Genomic DNA, 14,330 nt, shown 5'->3' with positions numbered 1-14,330 from the left:
ATACGGGACAAAAAAAAAAAAAAAAAAAAAAAAGTAGTTATGTCACTAGGAGCATTGCCCTTGGAAGAGATTTGTGTAATTTCCCTGCTTAGTTCTTATGAAATGAGTTATTTTCAGATGAGCCCCAAGGCTTCTGACTCCCTCTGGCTTATTGTGTTTCCATATAATCTCTAATCTCTCCTTCTCACAGACGCTTCCACAATGACACTATCTTCCAGGATGAGATGTAGCCAAAATGCTCTCACCAGAGCTGAGCATACACTGGCATAAGGCTCTTGAATCTCAAAAAACAAAACACAACAACCTGAAAGCTAAAAAAATCTATTTTCTGCATAAAATACCTAAATTCAGGTATACTGATACAGCAATAGTAAATGGACAGATATGCTTATATTTTCACTTTTGATCACTTGATTTTTATGAGTACTTTTTAAAACCAAAATAGTTTTATACATAGTTTCAATGCATAGAAAAGAAGAGATGATAATATATTGATTTCCCAAATACTCTTTACCTAGCTTCAGCATGAAAAAAATTTCCTGCATCATTGCTTTACCTGGTACTCACTCTCCTCCATATTAGCTTTTAAGAGAGAAGGTAGAACTGGGGAATTTTTAAACAATTTCCAAAAATTGTATAATGTCAATTTTATTTCACTGGGTGTTGATGCCAGATAAGATCTGCTTTAAAAAACAAAAAGCCACAACTATGGTAGCATTATACAATGGCATGATGAAATATCTCTTCAATATTATTTAAATTTGGATCATGCTCTGTTTTTTATGTCAATTTCTCTCTCTCTCTTTCTCTCTCTCTCTCTCTCTGTCTCTCTCTCTCTCACTAGTTTACTGATGTGAATAAAATAAAGGCCTATATGTTCTGTATAGTGTATTTCATTAATCTATCTTAAGTTTCTTTTGCTGTTGAACAATTCTGATATTTCAATCCCATTTGCATTAATCTACTAAAGAAATTACTCATGCAGTAAAATTTTGCAGGTTGTATCTTACTAACATTGCCATGTTCTATAGCTCTACTTTTTTCCTGGGTTCTAGAGATGCTTTGAGAAGTTCAAAATATTCTTTATATATTCTCCACCATTTCATTCCAAGGACATTATAAAAGTTTCTCTTTGCTCCTTTAAAAATTACATCTATTGATTTAGGTCTATTCCTATCTATTTTGTTAGACTGTGGATCTTTTCAATTTAGAAAGTAGAGAATTTCTTGAACATTAGTAATTTCTCATCTTTTCTAAGTTCCAATTTTTAAAAATTCCCTTTAGAATATTATAAACTGTATGTTGGGACTTATAGACTTATAATTTCTTAGAAATTCTATTTTATTTTCCTAATCTTTGTCTTTTAATTTTTTTTTTTTTTTTAGAAAGTGGCCTCAATTTTTTCTTTTAACCCTCAGAGCTCCAGATGAACATCTTTCTAATTTCCAGGAATACTATTCTGTTTTTTTTAACAGTACCTTGTTTGCTTCTCATAGATATAATACTTTCTCATCTTTGGAAGAATATTAATGATTTTATTTTCCCTTAAGTCTTTATTTTCTCCAAGTTGCTGTTTGTTCGCTTATTCATCTATTTTAGTAAATCTCTTTTATGCTAAAGAGGCTCTTTTGTTCATGTTTATTTCTGACTTTCTTCTAAAACTCAAAGTGCTCAATGCAACTTTTTATTGCAATAGTCTTCTTACTTTTGGTCTTTACTGCAAGGTGATCTGAGTGGGTCACTTAAGGGTTATATTTTTATCTATCCTCTTAAGTTTTCCAGATGTTCCAGAAAAGGCTTTTCCTGAATATCCTGTAGACAGTCTTAGGAAGAAGGAAATTGCATTAAAATATGTCTGTTTTGTTGTGCAAATTTTTATGTACTTGATTTGAATTTAGCATGCACTGCCTGCTGTCCACTCTCCTTGGTCTTCCCTTCCTAGAGCAGACCCTTTGTTTTATGGAATGGTATGTCACCGTTCTTCTTTGGATGTTGGTAGAGTTGTCCTTGTAGGTCCCAAATGGTCCGAAAGATCCCATTGGACTAAGTCAGTGTGCAGAATTTTTATTAAAGGCATTCTTTTTAATATATGTTAAATATGAAAGGTTGGATTCCGCCTTCCTCTGGCTTTATGTAAAATAAGTAACATTTGCCTTTTTCTCAGATTTTAAAATCTTGCATGTATAATTTTATTACATGTTTGTGACAAGATAAATATCCTTGGCGCGTCCTTTATTTTGAAATTTATTGGCAAAACAATTCTAAAACCATTCATTCGGACCCACAGCATACATTCATTCATGTGACAATTGACTACATGACCTGCACTTTTAATCATTTCTCCCTTGCAGTTGCCATTTCCTTCTTATGTCTCAGTTTTGAAGGAAAAGAATACATACAAAAGAACAAACATTTGGAAAAGGATGGGGATTCATTGCTCAGTTATCATAGAGCTAATTCTGCTGCTGAGTGCTTTGAAAGGGAACATTTATCATTTGTCACAAAATAACAATGTTAGTCTGTCTGAGTAGTCCATGGACCATAGGAATAACCCAGTGAGGTCCTTGGGTTCGCTAGCTCAGGTCAGTCTTGTGAATATACGCAAGCTGTAGAAGTGCCTGTGTGAAAGGAGAATACTGTGGCTGGTACGGGACGCAGCCTCAGTCATTATATTACTAAATACATGGAGTGAATCATACATCACATTGGGTGACTGAAGCTAAAGCTCACATTTTTTTTTCCCTTTCCTGGAAATCTGGTAAATGCTGAACAAGCCCTTTTATTTGATCTTCCTTTAATGCAAGCATCAGCTGTTCAGTATTGAAGGAGTTGACAGAGGGGAAAAAAATCCAACTCCACCCCCCTCTACACTTGTCTCTAAAAGGACCCTTTCTAGTAAATGGGAGTCTACTAAGGTTCTTCCTAGACTTAATCAAAGTGCTGTACAAAAAGATCTGCCCCTGCGTGAACAGCTCTCTATTCTCTCGGTGAGAGCCCAGGTCTCTAATTTTGTAGCTTGCCTAGTCCTGCTAAGCCCGCACTCTGCACGGTGTGTGGCTTCTCACTCCCTGTGGTTCTCAGTGGCAACAGGAAGTTAGGGAGAGTCTGTAGTGCCAGACCAGCAGGCAGGGACTCTGCCAAGATTGCCTTACTCTCTTCTCTGCAAATAAGGGGCTAAATCCAATTGACACATACTGAAGTAAACAGGCAGTGACATATTTGTAGACAAATTGTCATACTGTAGATTATTCACAAAACAAATTGTTTTTGATTTGCACTCATAGATTGGGGGAAAAATTCTGCCAGCACTAACAGCTGCTCCCTTTTGAAGAGAAACAGGCACTTAATGAAAAAGTTAATTTAAAAATAATGTTCTACTGTTGCTAAAATTCCTTAGGGGAAATGTTTAACACTGTTCAAAACTAAAAGAAAAGATATTTGCTTCAAGTCCTTGTAGAAATATACTAGATTCCCTAGGGAATGCAATAGGTCTGTAGTTAAGTTTTTGGAATGATTTTAATGTTTTTAGTGTTGTAAGAATATCTGTAAAAGCAATAACAAGGACAACTACTGTCAAATATGTTTGTTTGTTTGTTTTTTATTTCTCATTCAGTAGTTTCCTTAGAATAAGATCAAGCTTAATTTTCTATTCTGTCTTCACGGGGAGTTCACTTTGTTAATTAATGTATGAACACTAGATCCTTGGTGGATCTCTAAAATCACCTAGAAGACAGCATTGAAATTGCGCATGGGGAAGGCGTATTCGGTTCCCCACCATATTGACACCAGGGCAGATTTCACCAAGACAATGACTCATGAGAGTTGCTGCCTAAGTAACATCATCATTTGTGGCTAATTTGACCAGTCCACATGAGTCTTTTACACATGAATGGGTGAGATCTAATTTGACTTACAAGTAGTATGGTTCCAGACTGATTTCATGCTACAAAATATTTTTCAAAGGAAAAACACATTATGGGGTAGCTGATACGTCAATGCTGTTCTCATCCTACTCTGCAGACTGCCATCTAACCTAACAGAAACCATCACTTTGTAGAACTAATTTTGCCTCAGCAACCTTCTCTCCTTTTTTTGTCTTATTATACTGTTACAAAATATATTTTCAAATGATATTTTTGTCTTATAGGATACACAAAATGTGGTAAATAAAGCTAATATGTGTAAGTTATGTCACATCTTTAAGCATCGCTATTTAAAACTCTTCTCAATTTTTTAATCCCAGTTCCCTCTTTAACGACATGATGACTGAATACTTTAATTTATCTATAATGCTTGCTTTTTATAATTTATAATATGTAGTGCTTGTTGTCTTGAATTATTTAATACTTTAAAACATAAACGATATATATTACATGCAATGTATTCCCCTTAAAGAAGGAACAGATAGATATGCTGCTAAAAAGTATTTCAAACATTAATTTCCTGTTACATTTCTTTTTTATTACATTCAATATTTGATCACAATTTTAGTACTTCATTCTTTCTTCTCTGGGCAAATAGTTAAGAACATAATACTTGTCAAAATATGTTCATAACCTGGGGGAGGCTTGTAAAGATTTTTGAAGTTATTTTCCTATATTGTAGGCAGTAACTATATTATTAGAAAAAAATACAAAAGCAGTCTCACTGCACCTCTGGCCATTCCTACTTACATTCCCATTGTCTTATCTAACAACAGAAATACCCTCCCACCAATTTCAGTGTCTTTAAATCCATTTTATCTTCTCTTCCATTAGAAAATTCTCTAAAGAGCTAACACATTAATTCAATGCATGTGAAATAACTTCTAATGACTTACAGATAAGAAAGAACACAGCAGCCAGAACACCATTGAACTTTATGCAGAGCTCTCTTTCCATCTACCATGCAAGTGCTCTCATCAAGGACTTCACCTCCTCTGCTATTTCTTAACTACAATTTGCTAACCAAATGAAAGGTGGCGAGGTGAAGCAGAATGGAATATCCCCCTTTCAAAACAGTCTTTATATTTAACACTGAAAGTGGAATTAAATGCCAATAAAATGACTGACCTTGTGGTATTGTTTTTAACCAAATGAAAAAAACAAAGATTCTTGAGATTCAGAGTCTAGGAAATAAATCACATATAAAGACACAAACATTAATGAAGTGAAGATGACTATAAGGATTTATAACCAGTACTGTTCCTGCAAAAAATGAAACAATCTCAGTTGAAAGCAATCTTTAGTGGGGAGACGTCACCAAGGAAATGATTTTGAACAATGATGCTTGATGTATTAGACCTGCATGTGTTATCAGTGAAGACACAGACATAAGAAAGAGTACGGTCTGTTGAGGAACAGCCCCAAATTGGAAGAACATTGTTGCATTCTGGTAATGAGTAGAAATAATCTTCACTTAGGCTTAGGAGCATTAGGAAGAGTATTGATATATCTCAGAGAAAGAGTGGAAAGGAAGTTAAGTTAAATTTCTTTCACAGAACACACACAGAAGCTCTAGAATTACATTCTGCAAGTTATTATGCTACTTTTATCATAATGAGTTGTATTGTAACGTAAGTGACTAAGATGTGATCTAGAATTCTTTAATTGTGAATCAGGAAGGATTTGGATAGGCAATATAGAAGAAAACATGTGGGTTTTGAAAGCACAGTTGCATTTAAGGCCTGACTTTCACTTATTAGGTGTTTAAGGTGATTAAGTTCTTCAAACCTCAATTTTTTTCTACCTGCAAAATAATATTAATATACCCAGGAGACTTGTGAGGGGTCAATGAGGTATTATGTTAGAATGTCAAAAAATATTAGAACATGGTAAGTGCTCAAAAAATAATAACATTAATTCTTTATTTCTTCAGGGGAAAATGGAGAGCAAAGTCATTGCATGGTATAGCTCTACGTGTTTTGTATCTCAGCAAATTTTTCATTTATGTTTTGTCTGCTGCTATCAGAGAAGCAGTGTGTTACCCAGGACTGAAGATCAACATAGAAGAGGCATATATTTTCCTTACTACTCATGAATCAGTCACAGTAGGACGAAGTGTTGGCAAGCATCATTGGTAGCAAAAAGTTAAAGTCTCAGAAGGCTGAGTCAGGAGGATTACAAATTCCAAGAATTCCTCACAGATAATTCAAAATACAAATGTGCTGGGAATATGGCTTTAGTGGTAGAGCATTTGCGTAGCAAGTACAAGGCCCTGGGTATCACAAAAAATATTAAAAAGTAAGATGAAATCCCAGCTCAACCTTCCCTTCCTGCTCATGTTCGTTCTGTCTTCTCTCTTCTTTCTCCCTTAGCTATAGCCCTTACTTCAAATGTGTCTCCTCTACTGAATAGGTATTAAACTGATCTCATTATGTAACCACTGGATCTAATTGCCACCATACCACCACCCCAACATTCAAACTTGCTCAAATTAAGGTAATAAAATCGGGAAGATATTCATCATTAAATCCCATGGATTTTATATACAAACCCATATTCCCCTTCTTTGACTTTCACTCCGGTTGCTGAGGCACCATAGATTTTTTTAGGTTATTTCAGGCTAATATGGTCTTCTCTTCCACTCTATCTTGATCCAACTGGTAGAGTTCATTTACATACTAATTCATAAGTGTGGAATTTAAATCAACCATCACTAATTGAATCACTGCTAAAAATCAACTATCACTGAATATCAGTTGTATTATATATTAAAAGGATAATGAGAGAAAAGGACCTCCTATCTTCCAGAATCTTAAAATTTTTGCAGCAATAATGAATAAATGAAATATGTAATGATTCATTCTCCTGAGCAGAAACTTTGCATCTGTTTCTATCAGGGATGGTGCCTACCAGGTAAAGTTGGTGCAATCATTTTCATCTTTTCACCTGATTCTCAAACATTTCTTTATTTCACAAAGTAGAATGAACACCATACTATCCTATGTTTTAACCTGCTATATGGAGCTATTTCAAGATGATTGAGGAGCTCTAGAAGCGAGTGCTAGATTTCCTTAATGATACTATTTTTTTTTTATAACACTATATACTATATGTATACATACATATAAAACTACCATCTTTCCTTGGAATCTGAGGATATTTTTCAAATCACAAAATTTGAAAGTTAATTTTGGTGCAATTTAAAAAATAGAAATAAATTGTGTTCCTGCTCTCTTATACCCAAGCAGGGGGCTCAGCTGCTATGCTCAATAAAAAAGCATAGATTTTGTCCTTTAATCTCAATCTTATCACATTCTGCCATTTCTGTTTCTCCATCGGTTTCTAACATTAGTAAGTTTATGGTGGACAGAGTATTTATTCCTGGCTTCCTAGGTTGATATTTCTGCTCTTCTTAGTGTGCAGTTCTGTGATGTTGGAAAAACTAGTTTACTCCACTGTGTTTAAGTTTCTGAAAATGCCCATACCATAAAGGGTGGTGGCAATACTATATTAGATGATGTGAATAAGTAACAGAACAATATTTTATATAAATGTTACTCATTGTCAGTATCATGGCATATCTAGTATTAGCATTCTTAAAAGAACTAAGCTTCCATGATTGGAGTTTTGGATCAACAAGAGAGAAAGCCCAAATACTTTAGTTGGACATAAGCTGAGGCAATATCATGACATGGGGGGAGAATAGCTAAGTGACCATTGTCAAATAGTACTTGGAATGAGGAGCAGAGAGATGAAATCTCAGGGTCCTGGAACATTCCTCAGAGATGACATGAAATATAGTCAGATGTTACACACTTATTCATGTAGGAAGAACGACATTATGAGTCATAAGCAAACAATTTCTAAATGACTGTTAAAAAGGAAAATCTATCTTAAAAATGCCTATTCTCTTCTCGTTTAACATAATAAAATTATCTCCTTTATGTCTTTATCTTTTAGAAAAAAATTAGTTTCGGCAGACTTGAAATATTCAAATGATAATTTAAATTGGTAAAGAGCCTTGAAAAGTTAAATTATTTATTACTGATAGTCAGAGTTTCATACCACTCAGAGTATCTACATGAGGTCAAGCTGGCCATGGAAGCCTTCTGCTTTCTCTTCCTTTATGTCACCTTTGTGATCAACTTTTGCCCTCTTGCCTTCCCTCTCAGTTAGAGGCTATCACAGCATAGCAGAGCATTTCCTACTTTTTTTCTAATTATGACCGTCAAAATAAAATATTAAAATAAAAAGTTACGTGCAAGGAGCCAGCTGAGTGTAAAACCTATGCATGTTTGCCTGCAACCCTGTCAGAGAGCTCTCCAAGGTACAATGACTTTCCTGTGAAGGGCAGGAAAGATGAAGGGAGCACCACTTTATGTTTGGTTGCCGCCATGCAATTTTACATTAGCTTGAAAGAGCAAAGAAGAGAGAGAAAATGAGAGTAGATTGACATAGTTCCAGTGACTATTCCATTTTTCTTACTGCTTAGAGCAGCAGAAAGGTCTTAGGAATCCAAACGAGAGAGTCTGGGAATGGGTCACTGCCCTAAGTCAGAGCTAAGAGCACAGATCCGGTTTAATGGAGGGGGGAAAAGTAGGAAGATGAAAAGGTAAGAAGGTTAACCTCTATTTTATTAGCCCTTCACACTTGTCTCAAACCTTACCACATTTAACTTTCCCAGTAAAGTGGAGACTATAATTTCTCTGTAACACAAAATAGCTAACTTCTGGTTCAACAAAATAAATTAAACCATGTAAAAATTCTGTTTTTATTATTCTCCAAAATTAAACCTTACTTAGATGTATTTCATTGCCTTTTTGTTTTACACTATAGGTATTTTTATAATTCTATATGTGAAGTATAATAAAGTGTCAAATCTAAAATTAACCAAAGTTTACACTTAGTACCAGAAGGGAAGAAGCAAGTAAATGAAGTAGTTTATGAATTAGTAATAGAGCCCACATTTGATAGTTAATGAAAGAAAATAAAATACTCACTGGTCCATATAAAGCATAATTGTCCTCAGTTAAGCAATAAAGCAGTGATATATATAAAACTGCACTCTCTCTCCATTGCATAATTTTTCACTGCCCCCTATATCTTTATTGCTAGACTAATCCTTTTCTGTGTTAAAAAGCAATAATTGCATTTAAATTTTAAGTGTGGCATCTTGGCATTTCAGGGGACACTTACAATGCAAGTCACATAAGTTAGCTAAACTAATACACATATATCAATTTTTCCTGATATCCTTCATTTCCCACCCCATTTACTTGACGGTAGGTAATAGCATTAAAATGTTGATGTTTCTCCATGGTTCAAATGCAAAGGCAATGATGAACTTAATTTGCCTCTTTCTTTCTCATTTTTAAGGATTTATGATAGGATGAAGTGGCAACACATGGTGACTTCCACCAGCCTGAAGTACCAGCTGGTGGTGCTTGGTTGCTAAATAGTCACCCAGATTTTCTTTTGTCATCTGGTGAAAAAGATTAATAATACATTTAAAATTAGATTTTATAAGCAATGACGATGAGCACAATGCCCTTGATAATAGCTACAGAGGAATGAGGTTAATCATCACTGAAAATTTCTCATCTTCTATACAGATTGGTTAAACTGATTAACAACCACGAGCAATGATTACTCAACAGTTTACCATGTTGACTAAAAAAATACGCAAGTGGGAGGAGATGAGGTCATTAGAATGAAAGTCGAGTGGCTCCGGGCAGTGTACTAGAACACCTACTGCAATTCTGTGCCATGGTTATTTGTATAAACCTTGTATCAATAACAAAAAGATTGTTACCTTAGTTTCTTTTAATATTGAATATTATTATTCTTTTTGCCAGTATTTTTTTTAAAGTGCAATTAAAAAAAAAACACATATTTTTAAAGAAAACTTGCTAAGCCCTCCCAAATTCCCCACAGAACCTTAATGTTGTCATTAATATTCAATTTTACAGAAAAAAGCAGCCAAAGCATTGAGAAATAATTTAGTTACAATTGTAAAGTTTAAAAAAAAACAGAATTTGTTCTAATTTTTTTTCTTCTCAAAAATCTCTTTATACTGATGACACTGGCCTACAGGTTAGGGAATATGGGGCCCAGATCATTCACTATAATTACATACCACTAGAGATTTTTGTCAGTTCTTTTAAATCCAGAAACCCTATTTATGCTTCTTATAAACTTATTCTATAAATTTTAAGTAGCAACTGTGTTTTTCAATTCACAATTAAAAGATAATTCCTGTTGTTTTTTATTAGTCATGACAGGGGCCATTCGTATGGTCACTTCCCAGGGAGAGCATTGTACATTCACCGTGGTTCATCTTAAACCAAACTAACAATCTCAGTACAAATCTTTATTAAAATGACAATGTACCTTCTATTGAAATACACTTCTTAAAATGTATATCTATCTATTCCAATTCTTAGACGAGGTCCAATACAAAATTAATGAAGCACTACCAAAAAATCTATGCTAATAAAATAATCATCTTCCATAAAGCAAAGGAATCACAAGTTCAAATATAAAGCATGATTGTAAAATGTAACAATGTTAATTAAAAGAAAATAGACACGTGTCATAGTAAGATAAAGACTCGTAAACTACTGATAAAATAGCTTAAAACAAAGAAAGCAGCAACATTAGAAACATCCATAAGATTGACGAAAAATTGACACAAGTATTTGTAAATGGGATTTGATGTTTTCTAAATTAAAATTTAAATATCTCGGCTGGGAATTTAGCTCAGTGGTGCCACCGCCTGCCTTGCAAGCACAAGGACCTGAGTTTGATCCCTGGTACAAAAACAACAACAACAACAACAAAAAACTTTAAATATCTGAAGAAAAATGTTGTATAACATGTGTGTTTGTATGTATCTATACAATTGGTTGAAATTTAAAGGGGAAACAATTAACTGCTTCAGAAAAACAAATAAAAATAAATCAATGATATTATTATTAAGTTTTAAGAGTATAAAATAAAGCAAAGCCAAACTTACAGTGGTAAACAGTGAAACATAATTTAAACATCCAACCAAAATGATAAAAATTTAGAAATATACAATATAATGTGAGGAAAGATGGAAAAACTAATGAAATAAAACAACCATAATTGAATAACAATCAAGTATTTAATAAATAAAATATAATAAAATATTACATTCCCCAAGAATTTAAAGAAGAAAAAACAAATAAATACAAAACATATAAATAAAAATGAGGTTATTAGAATAAAAAGATATTAAAAATTTTTGCACATTATGTTCAAATAAGCTTGAATATCATGGATGTTCAGACAATCATATATGCTCCAAACCTGCTATAGAAGAGAGAGAACTCAAATTCTCAGCTGTGGATAAAAAATAGAATCTTCAAGAAAGTTCTCCACTGTAGGAACACCAGTGTCAAGTAATTTGACTGGAGGAGTCTACTAAAATGTCTAAGTTGCACATTTATTTAAAAATTCTAAAGCATACAAGAGGAAGAAAAATTCCATGTCCATTATAAAGTCCCTAAAATTTAAGGTAAAAATATTTTAAGAATGGAAATAAAATGATCGAATGGCTAATCTTGTTTTTGAATGACAACATAAAGTGCTAAATATAAGATCAAACATAATGTATGCATATGTACATAATTGATTCATGTAAACCAAGTAAGGATCACTCCAAAATAAAAGAGCACTACAAACTAGAAAATATATTTGTTATATTATGGTTTATTATTTAAGTCTAAATATTGTGGCAATATTTCCATAGATATAAAGCTTGTGATACTTGAAAAAGACTGTATTACAATTAATACATGATTTTCATACATACCAGGTCTACACCAGAAAATTCTTATTGAAGTTAATAACATTAAATATTAATACTCAAAGCAACTATATAAGAGAAAAAATGTAAAACTATGGAAGGATAATGTGAAGATTACTAACTTTTGTAAAAGGTAATAAATTTGAAAACTCCAATATTATAATGAAAATTGTAAAGCCTTGAAATACTATAAAATGAGCCTTATGTTACTGCACAAACCTGTCATCCCAGCACTCTGGGATGCTGAGATAGAAGGATTAGAAAGTTGAGCCCAGCCTGGGCAATTTAGTGATTTATCAAGATCATGTTTCAAAGAGCTGGAGGTGTGGCTTAGTGTGGAAGAAATAAAGGTACATATCTTATCTTTAAAATGGAATTAATGGGAAGTTATATTTTGTAAAGGAAGGAAGGGACAAGAAGAAGGGAAAATGGAAACAAAACTTTTGCATACGGGGAGGGGATAGGTTTAAGGGGGGAATGGGATAAAATAAAATCAAATTTATTTATAAAAGGAGGATTAAGTGTTTCAAATGTTTAAACCTCTTGGTATTCTACCATATATTCCTATTAGTTTATGTGCTTGACTGGAGAGTGCACAGGCTTGTAATTTGGCCAATTCAGTCTTAAAATTAAATGGGAAAAATGAACTTGGAAAACTAATAAGGGATAATCTAGCTATATGCTATTGTATATTAATAGATATAGAAGAGTCGATTATTTAATTGGCAATGTTAATACTACATTTAGCTCAGTGGCGCCATGCCTGCCTCAAATGTGCAAGGTCCTTACTTTGATCTCAGGTACAGGAAAAGAGACAGGGAGAGGGAGAGGAAGAGGGGGAAGAAGGCGGGGGGAGAATCCGTAAGATGGGAAGCTTTCAAAATGGTAGGTGACATGGAGAAAACAACACGTTAAGACATAGGTAAAGGCAATGGGATTCCCAACCCTTTAAAGAACATCTCTTTCTTCTTTTGTATTACTTTCATTAGTCTCAATTTCACTAATTTCCTCTTTGATTTTATACTCTTTATTTCATTAACATCAAATTTGGATTGTTCCTGTCTAGCAAATGAAGATGCATCCCGAGTTATTTGGAATTCCTTTACTTTTGGCATGCTTGCATTCACAGCTAAAACCATCCCTCTTAGAACTATTTTCTTTGTGTCCCATAGGTTTCACTATCTTGTATTTCCATTGTCACTTGATTCTAGAAGCATTTTTATTTCTTCCCTGATATTTCTATAATTCATTGATTATTGCATAGCACACTATTGAATCTCACGTGTTTGTGCAGTTTCAGTATGGTTTTTTTCTATTGATTTTTGGCTTCATTCTGTTAATGGTCTGAAAGTATGCAGGGATTATTTAAATTCTTTTGTATCTGTATAAGCATGCCTTATGGTATAGTTTATTTTGGAAAAAGTTCTATGTGCTCTCATAAAAAAAAATGTATTATTTGGTCATTTGATGAAATACTCAGTAGATACCTGTTAATTTCATTTGCACAAAGATGTGGTTTAACTCTGATGTGTCTTTGCTGATATGTGTTGGTCTGGTTGACTTGTCTACAAAAAACTTAACATCAAAAAAAACAAAACAAACAATATAATCAATAAATGGGCAAATGAACTGAACAGACACCTCTCAAAAATAAAAAAGTACAAGGGCCGGGGATTTAGCTCAGAGGTTCCGTGGCTCTGCCTTGGAAGAGCAAGGACCCAAGTTCAATTTCCAGTACCAAAAAAATAAATAAATAAATAAAATAAAAGTACAATTGGTATATCAGAATATGAAAAGATGGCAAATCTCTTTAGCCATTAGGAAAATGCAAAGCAGAACTCAAAGTTCCATCTCAAGCCAGTCAAAGCAGCAATCATTAAGGATAAAACAGTACAGAGTCAGCCTGGGTTGCCCATGCCTGTGAGCCCAGCATTCTGCAGTCTCAGCCTGAAGGACCTCCAGAAGTTGAAAACCAGCCTGGGCTACATAATGAGTTCAAGACCAGCCTAAATTATATAGAAAAACTGGGCTAGGTTTTAGACCTCAGTCACTCCATACTCTGAGAATTCTGCAAGGATGTCTTCAGTAGCCTATTTCTGTATGCTTATGAGGTCTGCTATATAATTTTTGTTTCCACTTTAATTTTTTGAGAGGTCATAATTGCCACTAATCCAGAAATGCTATCAGTCATAATTTATTATAATCTTGCACTTCCAAATATAGATTACATATTTTTGATTTTCTGTGAATCATATCTCAGAGTAAAATCTCTGAGGCAAACATGGGTACATTTCTTCAGTTGATGACAGGTTTTTTTACTCCCAATAAAATTAAAATTCTTTAGGAAGTCAACTCTTTTTAATGGATGACATGTATTTATCATTTACTTCATCAAATCACATACGAAGACTATGCTGCACACTTTAAATTATGTATATTTTCCTTGTCATATTAAGAATATAGAAAATAGAAACTAGCTTTTATTAATCACTAAGTTTCTCACATGTATAATGCTGGATTTTTTTTTTTTTTTTTTTTTTTTTTTTTTATCGGAGAGCTAGCACCTGCTCGGGGTC

This window comes from Fukomys damarensis, unplaced genomic scaffold, assembly GCF_012274545.1.
Source record: "Fukomys damarensis isolate Sample0158 unplaced genomic scaffold, DMR_v1.0_HiC HiC_scaffold_14, whole genome shotgun sequence".
Lineage (NCBI taxonomy): Eukaryota > Metazoa > Chordata > Mammalia > Rodentia > Bathyergidae > Fukomys > Fukomys damarensis.
The sequence above is the reverse complement of the archived record's forward strand: the minus strand, read 5'-3'. Positions refer to the sequence as shown.